The sequence below is a fragment of the Eubalaena glacialis genome, chromosome 11, assembly GCF_028564815.1.
Source record: "Eubalaena glacialis isolate mEubGla1 chromosome 11, mEubGla1.1.hap2.+ XY, whole genome shotgun sequence".
Taxonomy (NCBI): Eukaryota; Metazoa; Chordata; class Mammalia; order Artiodactyla; family Balaenidae; genus Eubalaena; species Eubalaena glacialis.
Genome location: NC_083726.1, coordinates 11,004,796 through 11,019,323, shown reverse-complemented (window position 1 = coordinate 11,019,323; position 14,528 = coordinate 11,004,796).

The following is a 14,528-nucleotide window of genomic DNA, read 5'->3' as shown; positions in this document are numbered from 1 at the left end:
TGATCAGCCCTGGCATGGTCTCCTCCCTGGTCCAGGCTGGCCAAGGCTCTCTAAGGTGCCATTGACACTGTCCGTGTCAATGCCGTTACCCAGGATTACGAGGACCGAGGACTCCTGGGGCCCAGCCAGAACTCGATAGGCGGGCAGCCACATCACCTCTGCTGGAAGCACAGCACCAGGCCAGGGATCCCAGAGATGGGCCGCCACCACTCCACCCTCCGGGACAAAGCCTGCCACCCCCTGGGAACTGGATGCCGGGTCTTGAAGCTGCCTCCACCTCACCAGGGCTCCTCGGGCAGACTGCTCTGGGCCTCGGTTCCCCATCTGTAAAATGGGATAATTATACCTTCGCCACTGAACTACTGTATGGTAAGTGAACCATTTGGATTTCAGGTGCAAAGAGCCCCAGCTGCAGGACAGAGAGGAAAAAGCATGGATGTTGGAGGCAAAGGGTCCTGGTATTGAATGCTGAGCTGTGTGACATAGAGCACATTAATTAACCTTTCGGGACTTCAGTCTCCTTGTCCATAAGATAGTCGCTGCTACCCTTTACTCAATGGCTCATTTGTGTCTGACATTTTACATTCTTGAATCTTATATCAGCCCTGCATGGTTAGTGCTGTTGGCTTCATTTTACAGATGAGAAAACTGAGGCCGCCTCGTTCCCCAGCCTCCTCCAAAGAGCTGGGTCCGTTGCAGGGACTGGACATGCACAGGCCATCTTGTGAGTTTCCTGCCCCTTGGGTAGGCACCTCCCTCCCTATCAGGAAAGTGTACAAGAGTGGACCATCCATAAACCGAGAGAGAATTCAATTCTTCCATCAGTCAGGAAGTACTTAGTCCAGGTCAGCTATGCTCCTCAAATATCCCCAGGCACACTCCTACCTCAGGGCCTTTGCACATGCTATTGTCGCCTCTTGGAATGCTCTTCCCCCAATGTCTGCACAACCCACTACCTCACTTCATTCAGATCTCTGCTCAACTGCTCCTCACAACCCCACCTTCCCTGACACCAAATCTGAGATGACTCACTGGTCACTCAACCCTGGCTTTGGTCCCTTCTGAGCCCTCAACAATACTAGGCATCATTTAGTTCCTTATAAGCCCCTCCCTGCCCCCATAATAAAGTCAAAGTAGGCTTTATCTTGTGCTAAACTGCAACCTCCATACGTGGAACAGGGTCAGACATTTAGCAGGTGCCCAGAACATGATGTGTGGAATGAGAGCTCAGGGCTAGGGATGGGGATGGGGGACAGAGGGAGATCCTGGGGTCCGTGACTCCACCGAATCAGAACTTTATATAACCATCAGAGGGAGGGCCCCCACTACTGATGAGGTGCTCACGGTGCGCAAGAAATGTGCTGAGCCTTCTTTTTATCCCCATGACCCCACTTACGCTTCCCATTTTTCAGATGAGGAAACTGAGGCCCAGAGAGGGGCTGTGATCTGCCCAAGACCACACAGCCAGGAACTTGAACTGGCCCGACCTCTTAGAACTACCAGACTTTCCAGGATCCCTGCAGATGTGACTTCCCCCAACTTGCATACCTCCAGTGACAGGGATCTCAGCACCCATCTGAGGCTTATTCCCTTCTTGAACAGCTCTGATTATTAGAGATTTCTTTATATTACGAAGCCAAACCTAGCTCCTGTTCATTCACTGGTCCCAGCCTGCCATTGGCCAGACACGGCCTGTCTGGAGCCACTGCAGCCAAGAGTTCTCCTCAAAGGTCCTTCTGATATTTGTTCATCAGTTATCTCATGCCCCTGCAATCCGCGTATCCAGGATGAACAGCCTCACGTCCCCTATTGCTCTTCCAAAGTCACGGTGTCAAGTCCCACACCCTTGGGTCCAGCTGCCCCGGGTCATGCTTGCTGTCAAGGTCCCTCCTAAAAGGTGTCACCTGGAGCTGAGCCTCAGCGCCAACATGGTCCAAGCAGTGACCGGCACCGGGGGCCCTCTGCTTCCCTTGTTCGGGCGCCACACTTCCGTTAGAGCAGCGTGGATATGCAGAGCAGTGTGTCCTCACCTTGACCTAGATGTCAACCAAAGCCCCAGGCCCCTTCACATCCTGCCAGGCAGCCCCGATGCCCTCAGAACGTCCTCAGGCAGCTCTGGGAAGTATCTGTTTGGGTTTCACCCGAGGTGCTAGGTTTCCATCCACTCCCATTCCATCATGTCTTGTTAGTCTCAGCCCTCCGTTCCAGCTGCTCCACATCTCAGGGGAGCTGGCTCCTGCCCCTTGATACTATGGCACCCGCTCCCAGCTCTGTGCCATCCTGCGCTGGGTGAGCAGGCCACGGCTGCATCCCTGTCACGGGGAAAAGGGGAGCAGGCCTGCAGCTCACCACTGGGGCAGGTCGGGCACACTGTCCAACCAGCCACACACTCACCCGCACTCCATATTTACTGCACACCTACTGTGTGCCTATGATGTGCACTCTTGCAGACAGATGCACCCTGTCTTCACTGAGTTTCTGACTTACCCAAAAGAGCTTACTAAGAACATGGCCACATCGACAGCAACAGCTGACAGTTTTTGGGGGTTAATTGGGTTGGCAAGGCCTCGATGTACTGGGCATCCGTCTCCAAGCCAAGTAACCTTGGCCAGAGAAGGGGGCTGGGCTAGTCTGCTGTGCCACGAGCTGTTATGACACACAGAGGGCTGGCTCACTGTGTGACCTTGGGCAGGTCAGCGCCTTGCCCCTCTGGGCCTCAGTTTCCTCATCTATTTAGGGGGAGAACAGCTGAGCCCCTGTGTCTCTCTGGTTTGCTGGGGCCAGCCCCAAGCCCTCTGTAACTGCTCACTGGGTCATCTCCCAGGAACTCAACTGATGTCTGGCCCTCGCCTGCTCCCAGGGGCGTTGGATCTGTCATTAGCACCTGTGCTGTGTCCAAGCCTCAGTGGAAGGAGGTAGGGAGGAGGATGGAAGGGTTTTTAGCAGAAGGTCTTGGTCTTGGGAAACCACCCAGCAGCCTAGCAGGAGAGCCCCGACACTGGTTCTGTGAGCAGCTCTTCACAGATGGCCCCCTCACACGGCCCACTCCCTGGTACCCACTCCCCAGCCCTAAGCAGCCCAGCATCCACCCCACCCACCCCCGGCGCTGTGTAGAGCATGTGACCCTCCTGCTCATGGCCAAGAATGATCTGTATTAAAAGTCCATCTCCTGGTCCCACTCCAGGAGTTATCTCTGGCTTTCCCAGAATCCTCCAGGCTATTCAAGGGACTGCCTCCTCCATCTGACCCCTGACTTCTCCCACCTGACCCCTGCATCCCCACCTTGCCCCTCTCCCCCCAACACGACCCCTGCCCTCCCCCACCTGGCCTTGCCTCCCCCACCTGACCCCTGCTGGTCCCTTGGCCTTGGCTCCGGCAAACCCCAGGCCCCACTCAGCTGCAGCCCCGGGCACTACTCACCAGTCTCCACTGGACCCGCTCTTTCACCAGTGCCTGCGCACGCGCGGCTGCCTCTGCCTGCATGGCCTCCATTCATTCATTCAATAAACATTTATGGAGCACCTACTATGTACCAGGCGCCGGCTAGGCCCTCCCTCCCAGCTCTGCTCCCTCTCCAGGGCCCCAAGGGGTGAACATTTCCCTGCCTTCCAACACCCTCAGGGCTGTCCCAAGGCAGAGTGGTGTGTCTGGAGCCCACGGGGAGATGCGGGGGCTCCCGGTGGCAAAGCGCGCAGCCCACTCGGAGGCAGCCTGGCAGGGGAGGGATGGGCAGCGTGGGGCAAGATGAAGACAGAGTCATGGGCTGACACGGGCTAGGCCTAAGCACTTCTCATGTTAACTCATTGAATCCTCTGTACAACCTCATGAGTCGATGCTGTTGTTATTCCCACTTTACAGAGGAGGAAACTGAGGTTTCACAACTACTACATAGTGGTTTTGACCCTCCATGGCACCAGGCTCTGGGTCAAGAGATGCTGTGGGATCCTGTTTCATCTGGACAATGGTTTTTAAAAAAATTTTTTAATTAGTTGCCAATGTTGATAACTTGGGAGATTTTATTTTTAAAATCCTCATTTCTGGAATCCACTGAAAAACCTGGAAGAACTGGCTGCCCAGGTTCTGCATCCCTGCAGAGACAGAGCAGGTGACACAGGCCTAGGTGGACCCATCCTCCTCCCCGCCTCTCTGGCTGGGGTTCCCACTGACCCCTGGGCAACAGAGGGAACCCCAGAGTGGGGACAATTAGAATCCGGACCTGTGGGGGGAATCCCATGAGCCTCCCGGTTGGGACCCGAGGGTGCTACAGTACCTGCCTCCCCGGTTCTGTGGCTCTGGGACACTCTAATGGCATGGGTCATTTTCTTTTGGCGGGGGGAGGTCTCTAATTACCAATCTGGGATGCAAGAGTTCTACAGTGTATCTACAATCCCTTGATCCTAAAAGTCTACTGAGTCTTGGCCTCTGTGTCACCAATTCTACAGGACTTTCAGCTGCCCTGGCCCATCCACAACCCCTGCTTGCCTCCTAGCAGGCCCACTGGAGTGGGGACCCCAAACCAGGAGAGCACCCATACAGCCCCCGAGACCTGCCTGTCAACCTGTGGGGTCCCTGGCTCGCCAACCATGCTGCTTGGGTTGCCAGGTCAAGTTTGGGGCTCCTGTTGGGGTTTGAGGGTTACCTGCTCCCAAACAGGATTCCCACTCCGTAAAATGCTGCCAGCCAGGCTGCGCTGAGGTTCCAGCCAAGGCTGCTGTGAACACCAGGAGGCCTAAGGCCTTGGCTGCTGAAGCCACACCCCGGAGGAGGGCCTGCGGCAAAAGGCTCCCTGGCCTTCTGGAATGGCCCCTTGCTCTCTGCCCCTCCCCACAGACCTCAGGATCCCCTCACTCTGCTCACCTGGGACTCCTGCCCACCCTCCCCACTGCCTCTCCCAGGCCCCAGCACCCGGGGCCCCATAGCCAGCCAGGGCCAGGCTGAGACCCCTCCCAGGGTCGCAGCCCATCACAACCCCAAACCAGGTGGTCGTATGGGGTCCCTCTTCTGGCCCTGAGACTAACTTCTCTGGTGCGGATGGCGGTGGGGGGGAGCTTGCAGGGGCCTGCAGCTGTGGCATCAGAGAACAAGGAAGCTCTGTTCGTGCAAAAGGAGCCCTGGAAATGCCCGGGGGTGGGGGTGGGGGGCTACCCCATGGACTGCCGGCTGCGCTGAGACCACAGCCCAGGACATGTGGCCACCAAGCCCGCGTGGCCAACCCATGGGGACCGGCCCTCCCTAGCATTCTCCTAGAAGGACAGGCCACATTCAACTCAAATCCCGGCTCTGCCACTGAACGAAGAGCATGGCCCTGGCAGGCTATTTCTTTCCTCTGAGTCTCAGTCTCCGCTTCTGTAAAATGGGACTAGAAGGGCACTACCGCAGAGGGTGGGAGAATGAAAGCTTCAGAGCAGGGTATGGCACATAGTAAGTGCTCAATAAAGTTAGCTGCCTCTAGAATGGTTATGGTGGCCTGGCTCACAGGCGTGGCACAGTGCCCAGCACACAGCGGGTCCCCATCACCCACTGCTGCAACAGTGGTGGCAAGGAAGGGATGAGGCCTGGCCCCTGACAGTGTCTGCCTTCCTGCCTGTTTCTGCCCCCGCAAAGGCCTGCTCCCACCCCTGCCTTCAGCCTGTTCCCCAGCCTCGGTTTCTCTCCCATTGGCAGAGCACAATGGCTGTTATAATTAACAGATTATCTCAGTGCGACAGCTGTGGTCCTTTGAAAATTGGGTTGAATGACAAGATCCCGGCGTACGGTAATTTCTTTTCATCCCCTGCTCCCTCTTTCTCTCTCCCTCGCTTCAGCCTTGTTACACATGCAAATGTTTTTTCCCCTTTCCATCCTTCCCAAACACCTTCCTCCTCGGAGGCTCCTCCTCCTCGGGATGGCAGGGGACAGACTACGGTTCTGCTTTCCAGTGAAAGCCAGGTGGGAACTAACCCTCCTGGGCCCCTCTGTGAGCCTGGCACTGGGCAAAGTGCCCGACACAGATGACTTCTGTCATCTCCCGGCAGACCTAAGTCCCTATACCTCGGGATTCCTCCTACCTGCCAGGCCGCTCCCCCTCAGGCTACTTTGCAGTGACCTTCTCTGAAGTCCTGGTTCCAGTCCTCTGCTCTGCCCAAACCTGCTTCCCCACTCCCACCCCCCAGCATCTCCATCCCTCCCAGGGTTTCTGTTATCAGCTTGGTACTGACTGCCAGCTGCCTTCTGGACCCCTCCCTGGCACCTGAACCCCACAACTGGACTCGCCTCCCACTGCCCACATGCTCCCCAGCCCTGCTTCTCTGCCCGGTCCCTGAACCAGCTAGAAGCAGCCCCAGCTGCCCACATCTGGAAGATCTTTGTGCCCTCCTACTGCTCCTGCCCTGCTTCAGCCTCCTTCCTCACCCCAAATGAGTTTCTCAATCAGCATCCTCACTGGTCTCCCGGCCTCCAATATTCCCGTGCTCAAAAGCCTTCACTGGCTCCCTACTGATCTGGGAAATTTCCAACAACAGACATCTGAAGCCCAGCCCCTGGGGTCCTGCGGAGCTGGTTCCTGCTTTCCTCTCCTGCCCTCCTGCCTGCCCCCACCAATTAAAATGGTCTGCTTGGGGTCCCTCCTGTGGGTTCCCACAGCCCCCTGGGCTTCTTCCATCACAACTGAACCAAAACTGCTGCTTTTACTCCTGAACTGAGTTCTCCAAGGAAGGGTCTGAGTCTCCATTAAAGCCCAGCACCAGGCACCCAGCAGGTGCTGAATAAACATCCGTTAATGACTGAATGAAAGAGGCCTGCTCTCTCCCTTTATAGACAAGGAAACGGAGGCTCAGAGTAATTAATGACTTGCTCAAGATCACACTGTTTGTGCAAGACAAAACCAGGATTTGAACCCAGGTCTGTGATTCCATGCCAGTCTTTTCCACTGCCTGGGGAGGGCTGTGTGGGTCAGCTTCGGCACAGATCTCAGAGGATTTGAACCTCCCTCCAGCCTCAGCTGGATGATAAGAAAATGGTGGTCCCTGCCCAGGCTGTCACTGCCTTGATCTTGGACCCCCAGGGCCTCAGTCTGCTCATCTGTAAAGTGGGAAGGAGCCCTGCCTCACCCCCATCTCAGAGGGTGGCCGCGGGGGCAGAAGCTCAGGCCTTGGAAAAAGCCGGTCCTGCTAACAACATCTGAGGATTTGCCCACCCTCACCTCCAAACCCAACTGCGTTCCCCTTGGCAGGTACTCCTCAGAGCTTGGGGGTTCCTAGCATGGCAGGTGTAACACAGGACAGAGACCCCCCCAACAGTGATAGCTAGTGGAAGAAGCATGGGGGAGCTGGGAGTCAGATCATAACAGGCAAAAGCTTCCCTCTCAGCCTCGGTGTCCTCATCTGTGAACTAGGCCCAGTAATGCCCACTTTACGGGGTTGCCATGGGGACTAATGTGTAACATGTCTAGGAAGGTACAGGCACCACCATAGCCACATGTTCTACGGGAACGTGATGGTCAAGTGTACCCAGGAGAGAGGGGAGGTGAAGGGGGTGGCACAAAGCAGGACCACTGTTCCTCACTCTCCATCCTCAACAGCTCACAGAATAGAGCTCACACCCCGACATGCAGCCCTTGGGCCCCTCCCTCCCTCTCTAAACTCATACCCCACGACACCCCTTCACAACCTACGGAGCTGCAGAGACACCCATCTGCATGTCCCCTGGGCCTTTGCTCATGCTCTTCCTGAGCCTGGGGTACCATTTCCACCTTCCCCACCCCCTGCAGCCCAGACCTCATGCCTCCTCCTCCAAGAAGCCTTCAGAGATTTCCTTTCCACAGGGAGAGTGCGGGCCTCTCTACTCTGCCCCCATGCCCTGATGCCATCCCCATGGACTCCTGGAAGTATCCTAGAGATTGTCTCACCCCACCTCCCTTCCCCCCATTTTACAGATGGGGAAACTGAGGCACAGGCTAGGGACAGCAGCTCTCCAGGGATGTACTTGAACCTAGGTACCTCTGCTGCTTCCAGCCCTACAGGCAGCTTCTCTCCTGGAGCTGAGCTGTCGTTGTTCAGCCCTTGCCTGTCTTCTCCACGCCCCCCAGCCCGGAGCTACCTGAGGACGGGACTCCATCTTCCTCTCTGCGCCCCCACCCCAGTGCCTAGCCTAAGGCCTGGCGCATAGTAGGCACTCAGTAAATGTCTGTTGAATTGAATTGCGCTCAGGGCGGCCAGTCGTCTCTGCTCTGTAAGAGAAGCATAGAGTTAGTGGAGCCGTTCCCGTGGCGATGGGGGTGGGAACCAAGCTGGTGGGGTGAGGAGGCGGCCTGCCCCAAAGACCCTGAGGGGCTCTGGAAAGGATAAGGGGTCTGGGAAGCTGGAACATTCGGACTTAGATGAGTCCGAAATCCTGCCCCAACAGGCAGTGTGGCCCTGGCAAGTCACACCGCCCCTAGGGCCTCGGTGGCCTCATCTGTCCAATGGAGATGACACTCCAGTCCCTAGGAGCTCTGAGGACAGCTTGTGATGAGGACCAGAAGAGACGTGAGGAGGGTAAACAGTGACTCCAGCTCACAAGCATTGAGGGCTCAGTGCCTGAAACACCAAGTTGGGTGGGAATTATGGCCCATTCTACAGATGAGGAGACTGAGGCTCAGAGAGCAGGGCGGCTTCCCTGAGGTCACACAGCCCTAGTGCTTGAGCCCATGCTATACTCACAGTCTCCCTGCAGGGGAGGGAAGCGAGGAATAACAAACCCCAAAGACACTGAACCCACCAAAGGGTGGCCAGAGCCCAGGCCCAGGGTGGCGAAAAAACTCCAGGCACAGGGCCCAGCGTGAGCCCCGGGGCTGTGCTGGTTCAAAGCCATCCTCAGATCCAGAGGCTGCAAAGGCCTGGGCAGGCCCTGGTGTTAATATAGATCAGCAGAGACTATAAATACACAGCCAGGCTGGGCACTGCAGGGCCAAGCCCGAGGAGCAGCCCAGCGGGGGCTCTAACCCCAGCCCTGCCCCACAGGCCCCTCCCCCTTGGGCCTCGGCTTCCCCGTCTGTCAACAGCAGGCTACGCCACGACCATGATGGCTCAGGTTCTTTACCCAACAACCTTCAGTTCTGTGACCCAGCCAGGCCAGCAGGGGGCCCTTGGAGCCCAGGCTAGAGACCCAGGAAGGAACAAAAAAGGATGTAAGAGAGGCTGCCCTGATCCACCTGGGACAACCAAGGGAGGGCTTGGCTGGGCCTCTGCTCCCTGGCCTGGAGCCCAGGAGAGGCAGGGAAAGGGGCCTAGATACCAGCCATTCCCTCATTCACTTCCTCATTCATTCCAACAGCCATTCTTTGACCATCTCCTGCTGGGAGCAGAGGACTCACAGCCAAAAGACACAGCCTCAGGTAGAAGCTCCAGCGGGGAAGACAGCAAGATAAACAAGCACCTCTCCCCTCAATCCATGTCTGGGTCCAGAGGCCGTCCTCTGGCTCGCATGCCCCATCCGAGCTTGCCTCACCAGACACTCGCTTCACACTCGCCTTGTGCCTGGACCAGGACCTTGTCAAGGACAGGGATGGGGAAGGCGATCTCACTCACCCTGTAAACCCAGAGACCAACACAGCACCCGGGAAGCGCTACATAAATGTTCACAAAAGGATGAAAGAACGAATAAAATGCCACGGGAGATTCAAAGAAAGGACGCCCATACACAAGGCCATGAAATGGGCGCAGGGGGAGGTGGGGGAGCAGGAGGGAGCCCGCACACTTAATATACAACTTGCCCACTTGAAGGATGGGGAGACTGAGGCTGAGAGAGGCTAGGGGATGTGCCCAAGGACCCAAAGCTACAAGAGTGGCCGAGGCCCCACAGCTCCCCGCACACAAGACAGGGCTGGTGCACACAAACTCCTGGTACAGCTGCTCCGAGCATCAGAGCGATAATGTTTGCAGAGTCTGGGACTCCCCAAAGGCTGAGCACAGGTGAGGGTGCAGTGTCCCATTTTATCCCCAAAGCCTTAAAACAGCTCTGAGTGGCAGACAGACCCTCACACTACAGAGAAACTGAGGCTCTGAGAGGGCATGTGGGATCTCCCAACCCCGGGGCCAACAAATACCCTGAAGGCCCTTCCTGGTCAGCGCATCGGCGGGACCCTCCTGCCAGCCGGCAGTTCCACCTCCATCTCCTCTGAAATTCACTGGCAAGGGGTGTAGACCTGGGCCCAGACCTGACTCTGCCTCTGCCGACTGGGTGACTTGAGCAGGGACCAGCCCTCTCTGAGCCTCAGCTTCCCCAAGACCCATCTCCTCTGCCCCACGCAGCTGCTTCAAGGAGCAGATGAGAGACCAACCCCCCTACAAACTGTAAAGTGCTAGCCATATTCAAGGGAATTTAATTATTACTGTTATACTTTCCTTGTCCTTCCTCAACCACTCCTCTGCCATCCTTTCTAACAAGGCTATGACAGTTTTTATCAGATGCCCACACTACGCCTGCCTCTGGTGCTAAGGAGCTGTCATGAATTTCATCCTCAGGATACTAGGAATCAGGTACTATTTTTATGCCCATTCTGCAGATGAGGACATGGAAGCTCAGAGAAGTTAAGTGACTTGCTCAAGACCATACAGGAAGAAATGAGAGCACTTAGCCATGACCCTGTATATCTGCCCCCAAGTATCTGTATATTCAGCCCTTTGTAGCCGCATATTCAGCCCTTTGTAGCCGCTAGAGTCCTCTGGTTCATTAACGCCCACCTGCTCCCTGGTTTAACCAACTTCCCAGATGTATGCAATATTCATATTTCCATCAGCAGCAGCTCACACACCCCTCTCCAAGGCCTTCGGGAGCCCCATTAATCATTCAGACACACCTGCATATTCATTAACTTCCGAATTAATACAGGCCCCTTATTACTTCGGGCCTGCTGCCTGCATTAAAGATACTTCGACTTCATTCATTATTAAACTCCCCTGATAAATGATCACATCCTTCCTTCACAGAGTGGGGCAACGCCCAGGCCCCCAAGCTGGTAGGTCTGCACCAGCTGCTGTGTGACCTTGAGCCAGGCCCTCACCCTCTCTGGGCCTCCTGCATAAAATCAGGCAAAGGACAGTCTCTAAGCACCGCCTGGGCTTGTCAAAGTCGGCCCCGTCCCATCCTCTGCAGACTCCTTCGACCCTTCCCTGCACTTACGCGTCTTTCTTGGACTCACGTGACCCTCTGTTCCCCACAAAACAGGAACCAGTCCTCTCTGTAGTTCTCCTTATCCTCCCCCACCAGCAGCCTCTACTCACACCTGGTCCTGGGCCTGGGCTTTGTAGCCAGCATCATCTGTCCCTGAGCTAAGCTGGCTCGGCAGACCACATGTCCCAAATCAGAGAGGCTAACTGACCCTCGGGGCCAGCAAGGGTGGACTCCAGCTACCACACAACAATAATGATGACAACAACAACAATAATCATAAGAGCACCCAGCATTTCCGGAGCACGTACCATGCCCCAGGTCTTGGGCGAAGTCCTGTACTGCCTCATCCTTCTTAGAACCCCCTCCGCTTTACAGATGAGAAAACCAAGGCCAGTGAGGTCAAGGCCATCTCCCCATCTCACCGGGGGTCCCCAGCTCCTCACCATCACTCAGGTCAGCTGGAGGTGGGCCACTCGGCCACCACCTTGCCCTGGCTCCATCCTTCCCTGGTTCCTCTATACGCCATTGCCTGCCTAATGGGCTGCAGGCAACACAGAATGGACCCCCATTCCCTGGCAGATGCCCTGATCGATCTCCATCACGCCTGGCACAGAGCAGAGGCCGTGAACGAAGCGTGAGGATGCCGCTCCACTGCCCTCCCCCTCTGCTCCACGGGCATCTCTGTGGGGGCTGCTTGCGGGGCTGCCGCCAACAGCAGCAGGCCAGGCCGCTGCCTCGTACAAATGCTGGGCCTGAGGTTTCACTCCCTGGCTGTGAGACTGTGGGCCCATTACCAAACCTCTCTGTGCCTCGGTCTCATTATCTGAATCACATCTGACTCCACCCTCTTCCTCATCCCTCATCTCCAATCCATCTTGACACCTGCCCGGGCCACACACCTGTGTGCCCAAGCCACTGACAGCCCTCGTCTGGATGGCAACACTGCCTTCCAGCATCTCCAAGTGTCCCCTGGGTTCCGCCCCTACCCTCTGCTTAGCTGCCAGAGAGCCTCTCAAAATAGCCTGTTTATTGTGGACCCACTGAGGGCCCTCTCTTAAAGCCCTTCCAGAAACTTCCGTGGCTCCAGGCTGAAGGCAAAAGTCCTCCTAAAGGTCAAGGCCCTATGAGGCCTGGCCCAGCCGCCCACTCCAGACCCTCCCTCCTGCGTTCCTCCCAAAGCAGCTCTCCACTCTGCCGCAGTGACTCTCCAGTCTCTTGTCTGACCCTGTGATGGCGTCTGCCCCTCCCACATCGCCCGGCCGGTGAGCACAGGGTGTTCTCCGCTGCAGCTCCAGCCCCCCGCACAGTGAGCCCGGCAATGCTGTGGGCTGAACGAACACCTCTCAAGTCAAGACAGCAAACCCACGGGGCTGCATCAGTGCCAACAGGGAACCCGGCAGACCCGGTGAAGGCCTCACCACTCTTTTTTGTCTGCATGCAGACACAGCCCCCACTCAACAGGATGACGAGGTAAATGTCATCAGACCCATTTCTCAAGTGAGAAAACGAGGTTCAGAAAGACAAAGTGGGCTCCTGGGTCACCACTAGTAAGTGGTGGAGCCAGGATCAACCCCTGCTGCCTGGGCCTGAGCGCTAGACACTAACTACACGCCAGACCTTAGTGAGGTTTTACATTAACTCATTCAACCCTCTCCACAGCCCTGGGAGACGGGCATGATTATATACCCATTTGAGAGATGAAGAAACTGAGTTCCAGAGCAGTGAAGCTACTCACCCAAGGGCACACAGCTAGGAAGTGGAAGAGCTTGGGACACACCAAGTTGTGGCCGTGGAGCTAGTCTGTTCCTCCAGCTCTGCTCAAATCTCCCCAGGCCTCCGCTGCCAGAGCTGTCCTGGGTGAGAAGCCCACTGTGGCTCCCTCACCAGCCCCGGCTCCATGGCAGCAAGGACTTGAGCTACGCCCTTCCCTTTCGAGCCCCGGATCCCTCATCTGGAAGAGGGTGACAAGACAACCCAGGTGTCCCTTCATCAGCGGCACATGATCCACACGCCTAAGGGCCTACAATGCACCAGGCCCTGAGCTGGCAAAACCAGTCTCTGGCCCGCAGGGGATCACCAGGGGGTGGGGGACCCAGGGTGGGAAGGGGCAGGGGCCTCATTCAGGGTTCAGGGGCAACAGGGTGCAAGTGCCTGCCTGCTGTCACCAAGAGCACCACAAAGCCCACAGGACGCCAGAAGAGAAGCTGATGGTTAACCGGGAGGGCTCAGGACCTCTGAGGGCCTGCTGCCACCCAAGGGGGTCAGGGATCCCCGAAGCGGCTGCACCCTGGCATTCCACATCTAACGAGCACCTGCTGTGTGCCTGGACCAGGATGGCACACAGTGGAAGAAACAAAGATGGGCAAGGAAGTCACGGGCCAGTAGGGGACCCACTGGCAAAGGGAGACCCAGCACCCATGCCCTGGGGATTTCTGCTATTTAAGGAAACCCTCCTGCAAATTAGTTTGTAAAACAGAGAACCAGCCTCTAATTTCTCTTATGAAGAATCTGAATTTTCACAGATTAGGGTTGCTCAAAGTCGGGTAACACTCGTGGATTTCCAGGTGCTTCCTCACTGCATTCCCAGTGTGAGCACTGAGGGTTTTAGGACCACGGCCAGGGTCCGCTCTCCGCCCCAGGCCCCAACTTAGGGGCCTGCACGCAGAAGGTGCTCAGTAATTCTGTCCAAGCAAACTGTTAGTGCATAATTTCCGGACCCCGGTAACAAAGCTACTGCATGGGGGGACCCCCCAGGTCACCTCTCTCATCTACTTTCAGACCCTCTGGGGTACCTGAGAGAAGGTCAGAACTGGCAGCCCCCTCAGCACGTCTGGGCCTCTGACATGTAACAGGTGAGGAACCTGAGTCCAGAGAGGGTAAGAGTCTTGCCCAAGACTCACGGCCATATCCTTTCTCCTTCCAGGCCACTGCTTCCTGCTCCGGCCCCCCAAATGCTGCTGCCCCTCCGGGCTCTGTCCTCAACCCACCTAAGTGTGTCCCCTCTTCCAGGGTGGCCTCAGGCATGCCCTTGGTCGCCCAGATGCTGGGCCTTTGCTTGCCGGATGCCTCCACAGGGGCCCTCAGAGGCCCCAGGCTCAGCCGACCCAGGACATCTTCTCACCCAAGCCCATTCCTGCCCCCATCTCCTCTTGGTCAAGGTCACCACCACCCTGTCTGCTTGCCCAGACCACAGATCCCACCTTCACCCTCAACTCCTCCCGCTCCTGCAGGAAGAGGATGATGAGACCAGCCACCAAGTCCACCACTTCGTCCTCAAAACATCTCCCGTTTGTCCTCTGCTCCCCACCTCGCCAGGATCGGCCACCGTCATCACTCGCCCGGTTGCCTGTCATGGCCTCCGTCTCCTCCAGCCCCTCCACAGAGCGGCCAGAGGGAGT